Here is a 6845-nt window from a genome sequence, read left to right as displayed (position 1 = left end):
TAGTTAAATTCTGTTCAGTTGACCTCATTTATGGGCCCAGATTTATTGTTTATTATTGATCTTGCTTTTTGCATTTATGTTATGTACTTTGAGTTTTTGGGTAATAAAAGCCCTTATTTTTGAAAACCACACCTGCGACCCCTTTGCCTGCTTGCTTGGTCCCTCACAGGCAGAGATCCATTGCATTTGTACTTGAGCAAAATATGGTGAAGTAGCAGTGCAGTGTGTAATGTTAACATGTGATCTTGGTTTCAGATAAGAACATATAGTGTTATAGAGTATGTGGCTAGCTATATTTGATTGAGAAGCATTTGGAGTTGTTCACAATACACTGAGCAAATGGAAAATGCAAAGGTATTATGTACAGTTCTTGAGGATGACATAAGAAAACACTGAAAATTTAAAATGATGTAGATGTAAGCATTCACTGCACTTATCGCGATGTTAGTTTGACACCAACAAGATCCAGATCATGTTGAAGTTGCTTTGAAACAACTCACTTTAAAAGAATTCCAGAAATTACAACAAAGTTTCACTATTACTTAGTCTTTAATAGTAATTCCAGCAATAAGCATTATGGCATTTTTCAGCATGCCAGTAAGGCACTGCTGAGCCTCTTCACATTAGGGATTATTTGAATCCTAATTTCTTGTCCAAAAATTCACAAACACTTTACAAACATTAAACAGAAGATGAAAACATATGGAACATATGACTATGGTTCAGGAAAAGTGGAGTCATTGTTCAACTCATGTTATCTGTGTGCCAAATGGGACAAAGAATTTCCAATCCATGCTACTCACTGGAGCTAGCAGCAATGGGTTAATGCACATTATTGTATAGCAGCCTGTTTCAATGCAGTGCTTCAAACACAGGTGCAAACATAAATAGCAGGTAGTTCTGTTCGAATTATGCTTTCTGATTTTTCGAGTGCATTTAACACCATTCAGCCTCATCTTCTGGCCTTAAAATGGATGAATTGTAACCTCCATAGTTCGATCATTGCATGGGTTATGGATTATCTCATCTCAAGACCTCAGTATGTCAGACTAAATAATAGGCTCTCAGACATTATTCTTACTAAAACGGGGGCTCCCCAGGGAACAGTCTTATCTCCTTTTTTGTTTACTCTGTACACAGCTGATTGCAAACATAGTCAAGTATCTTGTCATCTTCAAAAATTCTCAGACGATTCTGCCCTGGTAGACCATATATCGAATGGCAAGGACCAGATTTATAGAGACGAAGTTGAGAGATTTGTCAACTGGTGTGAGGATAACTATCTGAATCTTAATATCAGTAAAACCAAGGAGCTGGTCGTCCATTTTAGAAAAAAGAAAGAGAAGGCTACTCCAATTCTCATTAAAGGTAATCAGGTTGAGATTGTTCCTTCTTACAAATATCTGGATGTTCATGTTGACAAGGAGTTGAACTGGAAAGAGAACACTAATGCTGTACTTAAAAGGGCTCAATCCAGGTTGTTCTTCCTCAGGAAGCTTAGGTCCTTTGAGGTTAGTAGGAAACTTCTGAATGTTTTCTATCAAAGCATTTTGGCCAGTGTCCTTTTTTATGCTGTGTTATGTTGGGGAAATGGCATTACAGTCAATAAGAACAGGATTAACAAACTGATTAGGCAGGATCTATAATTGGCTCAACTCCTGACTTCCTAGAAATTGCCATGGAGGAAAGAACCAGGAAGAGGTTTAAGACCATACTCGAATATGACAGTCATCCTCTGTATGGTATATGGAATAGCTTGAGGAGTACGTTCAATAGCCGGTTATTAATGCCAAGATGCTCTGCAGAACGTTTCAGGGAGTCATTTGTGCCTTCTGCTTTAAAGCTTGCCATCAAAGGGTGAATTTGCAATGGATTTGGATTTGGACATTGGTGCTCTATATTGTAGCCTATGTGTTGGGTATCTGAGCTGGGCGCCGATTTGTTACCAATGATCCGGCCGAGATTTCGGCCGGGGTCCCGACGACGATGCGCCCCCGGTGTCCGGCGAACAGCGTTTTCGGCACCGACGGGTAACAGGGCGCCTGGCGCTTGGATCGGCAGGATCGATGCGGGCCGTGGGTGGAGACGACAGCGGTGGAGAGAGAGACGGGACGCGCTGGAACGATCAGTATGGATGTATGGACAATTATTCTGTATTAGCAGTCTACAGCCAGGGGTTAAAATGGTCCGGAACGATCCGGAACGGCGTTCGGGCACCTTTGATTAATAAGTAAATAAATCTGATTGGCAGTTTCATACATAATAATGACAAGCGAGTTCACAGGGCTGCCAACTCTCACGCATTGACCAAGAGACTCACGCAATTGACATTTTTCACACGCTCTCACGCCACAAGTCATGAAAAAAGGAAACTGACAGCAGGACAGACGAGACAGAGCAGCACAGCGCAGCAGCGAGTTATTCAGACCATCTGAATAGCGAGAAATATACACAAATTATTATATTATATTATTATATATATTATATTATTATTATATAATTATTATATTGTAATTTATTCCCATGCATGCTGCTCAGAGTAACCTCAGTCAGCGGCTCTTCTGTGTCTCTCCCTCTCCTCTCAGGCAGGAGTGAGAGTGAGTTGCTATGGTTACGGGGACGCTCTGTGTCTGTCGCTCTGAAACTTTCTCATGATTCCCAATAATAGGTTTTTTAGGTTAGTATGCCTATGCAAGATCATGAATGTAAGCACCTCAATGCTGAAATCTAGTAATATAATATAATCTTTACATTTTTGGTTAACATTATACAGGGTTGCTGTTTCTTGACTTAATCCAAGAGGTTAGGTGGTGTAGAAATGCAGGAAATTTGTTTTAAATTACTATTTTTTTCTGCCCCCCCCCCCCCCCCCCTCTGAAACAGGGTTCCCCCACCTGCCAAATCCCACTTTAACCCCTGTCAACAGCGGAGTTAGTTACACCATTGGTCGGCCGTGGCACGTGGCACACCCATACACGGTCCAGCCATATACTAGGTTTTGACCTAGTCTTGTTTTTTATGTGGAGGACTAGGCTTTGTATTGCTGTATTGCTTGCACTCTAAAAGCCTATATCTTTGTTGTATGTATTGCCATTAACTGGTGAACTCGCATGTATCTGGACATTGGTGCTCTATGTTGTGTGTATTGGGTATTCATTGGCCTTGTTTTTATGTGTAGGACCAGGCTTTGTATTGCTGTACTGGCTGTACTGTAAAAGCCTATATCTTGTTGTATGTATTGGAATGCATTGTATTGTATCGGTATCACAATGGTTTTTTTAAAGTTTTTTTCTCTTTTGTATTGGCTCTGGCTGGTTCCTGATCAATATTTATGTTTTCTTGGAATGTATTGTTTCTCCTATGTGTTTTTATGGACTGTGTGATCTGTCTTCTATATCTGTCTGCTGTGGGATCTGTTTTTCCTATGCGCATGTGACCGACCCAATTTCCACAGTGCAGCAGTGTTTCCACTATTTTCACAAAGCAATGGTGGGCCTGTAAAATGTCACTGACATGACTGCTATAGAAAATGAGAAATTTTCATTTGTCCCCAATTTCCACCCATAATTACAATGATGAAAATGTGCAAATAAGAGTGCTTTCATCACTGCAAACCTTTATTAGAACCAAGTAGAGACAAAATGTTCCATCCACCACTGTATAGAAAACACTGCAGTGCATTACAGATTAGTTCAGTTTGTCTGTCCTGTTCACATGCTGAATAATGTTAGATCAGCTCTGGTCACATTTTGTTCTTTTCCACTGCAGCTCCAGAACTAAACTAAATGTGTGATCAGGCCAGCACAGTGCAGATCAACTTTAGTTTGATTTAGTTCAGTAGAAATGAGACAGTGCATCACTAGAAGTTCATCTAGCTGCTCTGCTTAGGTCAGCACCATGACAGTGGCAGTACTCTGTTGTTGTCCCTGACCGTTCAGATCAGCTCAGTTCAGCCCACTTCATTCTTTAGCTTTGTGTAGTTTAGTTCAGCTGTTTTTGGCTCAGCTTAGCCCCATTTCAGTATTACTCAGCCTTGACTGTCAGTGTTTTTTGTCACAGATCTGTGAGGACTCAAATGCAGACACAGGCGGAGGCAGGAATACAGTACAAAGTGGTTTAATCGGCAGGCGGTCTCGTACTCCAAACAGGCAGGAGGTCAAAACCAGAAAAGGCAAAAACTTAGGCAAAGGTACCGAAACGACTGGCAGAGAATCAAAGTCAAGAACTGGCAGGATCAAACCTGGATAGCAAATTAACAGGCAGGTAGAAAAAGTGCTGGAACAGACGAGGTACATCACTAGATGATCTGGCAGAGAACAAATGGACTGGTATAAATACACTACAGGACTAATGAGGGAATGAGGTGCAGCTCGGAGGGGCAGAGACAGGTGATGCAGGAGGCGGGAAGGTGAGTAGGCTGATAACATCCGGAGCCTGAACTGGAACTGGACTGGGATCTGAAAGATCATAACACAGAACAGACAAAAGGGAACTGGGAGTGGAAAACAAGACCAACAAGACTACACAGAGAGAAAAGGAGCTCAAGGAGATGAGCTGGCTGGACTCCTGACAGTTTTTGTTGTATTTAATCCACCAGCCCACCAAGTGGCGCTCTCTAAAATGGTGATCACATTGACACACTACCCCACTGTTGGCAGTATGTGATTTCAAAGGATTAACAGCACAAGTGTTGCAAGTGTTGGGAGTCAACATTGGGTTTTCAGTAGTAGCATAGCAACAATTCTGTGGCTACTTGCTTGCTAGCAACATTTAGTGCTGGTGCATCTCACAAGTTCAAAGCCAAATCCATTGTGAGCTTCGCCTAAGTCTGAGCCTCTGGCAGAGACCGGCCAGGCTCACAGGGCACTGAGGGAGCGGCCACTACAAGTCCATTTGTGCTTCGACACAGCAGGGCTTTGGTTGCTGTGGCAGCTGTTGTTGATGATTGTCAATGATTCTCAACCTTTTTCATATCAAGGACCCTAATTTAGTCCACATCAGGGCCACAGACCCCCAATTGATGAGATTTTGTCTCTCGGACCCAAATCTGAGAATATTTTTATTGTTAGATATGTTTTTGTCCAGATTTCCTTGACTCTCTGTATTTTAGGTAGAGAGATAACAGAGAAACTATGATCAGAACAGTCATTCTTCTACATTCTCTACATTCTCTAATTGTGTTAACTTCTTCTAAATTAAATAATGCTGAAGTTTAACAATTCATCAATTTGCTGGGGACTCCCTGGAACCCCCTCAAGGACCCCTGGTGGTCCCCGGACCCCACGTTGAGAACCACTGGGTTACGCTACAACGTTAACTTCACTTTGATCATTTTACAACAGCAGCGTAACATTCATAGTTCACCTCTGGGTTTAACATATTGTTGAAAGTTCAAAACATATAAGCATATTAGCAAGTTATGGCATACGATGGAAAACGCTTAATAAGCAACAGTAACTTGCATGATGATCTGTGTCCCTTGTCGGTCATGATCGTTTGTTTTCGTGAATGGCCGAATGGTGCCGACTGTTGCTGCCGCAAGGAATTGTTGTCTAAGTGGCATGGCTGCCACTTAGATACTTCCGTCATTTCACTCAGTTAGGAACCTTCCTAAGCAAAAAGACTATTCGACCGCAGCCCTGGGCTCTTCCGTAACCGTTAGCCCGTCCCCCTCCTCCCCACTGTGCCTGCCGTCCAATCACAAAGGGCCACCGGGATGACAGGTAGAGCTGCGGCGTCGGTAGGGACTCACTTCTACATCCTGAGGGAGGGAGGAAGGGAGAAAAGTAGGGGAGAGAGGTGGGAAAAAAAAGAAGGGGAGTGAGAGACAGTGAGAGAGACCAAGGGAGGTAGAGAAAAAGGAAGTGGAGGTTTTACAGGACGTGTTAGCAACATAATACCAGTCACTGTGTGCAAGCAATCTGAGCAATCTGTGCAAGCTGGAGACACGCTATGCAATTGAACACACTGAAAACACTGGACACCACACACTTAATGACTGGCATTTGCAGACTATTCGTCTTGTGTCGTTGAAGAGAGACAGTTGGTGACAACCGGTTAGATTTGGGGATCACAAACTACCTGAGTTCTTAAGTCATGCAACCCTTCAATCTGTTGAAAACATGAGCTCTCGTGCTCCTACAACACACCACCAAAACAAACAAGGAGATGGAGTATTTTTCTTTTCACACTTCCTGTATTTTGTATTCTCTGGAACTCGGCTCATTGGCTCCGCTCAGGCTTGAGTGGCTGACCAGCTCACACTACAGGAGGACAGCCTGTAGAGAGCTTACAGCCAACTGTTATCTCATTTAATGCAATAGGCGTACAGTATGTTTGTGGGTTTAATGTTAATGCATGCTTTTGTGTTTTCTGTTGCTCCAGATACTTGCCCTTGAGCAAAAATTAATAACTAGCCTCAGATTTAGGAGTGATGATTCATATCATAACTTTTGCTCTCTGATCAAGACAGCTCTAAGTTTTAATGACACGCTGTTCAGATGTTTGCACAACATTGCAGTCTGGGCTACGGCACCACAACTGGTTTGACTGCATGTCAGCAGGTTCTTGAACATGCTTTTGAAAATAGTTTTTTTCCCCGCCCTGTCCCTTCTCCAAACGCTCACCACTCCAGTTGCAACAATCGCCGATGCCACCCATTTTGTGTTAGGGTTAGGGTTCCCTCACCACCAGAAGACGTTTTTTTTTTTTTTTTTTTTTTACTAACTCTCCCGGAGCACACCATTCTATTTCACCACACCCATCCACTTTATACAGCGATCATTAATGAGAAAAATATTTTTTTTTGAGTACATTCAATATTCAACTATTTATTTTATTACATG

This window comes from Centroberyx affinis, unplaced genomic scaffold, assembly GCF_046629955.1.
Source record: "Centroberyx affinis isolate AG114_WGS23_722 - 3 ecotype Tasmania unplaced genomic scaffold, CSIRO-AGI_Caff_v1 ptg000868l_1, whole genome shotgun sequence".
Lineage (NCBI taxonomy): Eukaryota > Metazoa > Chordata > Actinopteri > Beryciformes > Berycidae > Centroberyx > Centroberyx affinis.
This window is presented reverse-complemented; position numbering follows the sequence as displayed.